Genomic DNA, 688 nt, shown 5'->3' on the forward strand with positions numbered 1-688 from the left:
GCTGCATAGAACATTTAAGTTCCACTTCGCTCTCCCTACGTGGGTCTGAGCTTCGCTCTCAGGGAAAAATATGCCACATTTGGTAGGGAGACCCGGTTTCATCACGCTTTGTGCCCTGCACCATATATACCCTCATAAATTTATTCATTGGATTAGATCCAAGGAACACCAGATCATGCACCACTACCCATAATAGCTCATCGAGCTTAGCGTGAATCCTTCGGGTTTCCCTAAGAAGTTCGATTGGTCTTGCAGAGTTTAAAGACAACGAAGCTTAGTTTCAAGCAATGGTTAATATACGCGTATTCAAAACCCTTAGCTGTTACAACTTTTTACTAGAAACCATCACGACGAAGTCTTTGGGTCCGTAGACCCGTGATGTACTGCTCCAGGGAACGTTTTGATAGGGTGGAAGCTCAAAATCATAGGTTAAAATCATCGGCAGAGCCCACCAGACACCACTTTTGCTTCATTAGTTCGGACTATAGGCATACGACGATTTTTATCGCGGAGGGACGTATGACCCAAACGGGGGCTTAATGACCCACTGCCACTGCAAACCATGCTCCTACGACTAAATAGAGGTAAAACTACGATTTGGTGCAATCTTCATGTTTGACCTCGTAGCAAGGTACCCTCCCTATAGTAGGCAATGAACAAATGATCATAATCCCAAAATGGGAACCCG

This window comes from Anopheles arabiensis, assembly GCF_016920715.1.
Source record: "Anopheles arabiensis isolate DONGOLA chromosome X unlocalized genomic scaffold, AaraD3 X_pericentromeric_contig0003, whole genome shotgun sequence".
In the NCBI taxonomy this organism is placed as follows: Eukaryota; Metazoa; Arthropoda; class Insecta; order Diptera; family Culicidae; genus Anopheles; species Anopheles arabiensis.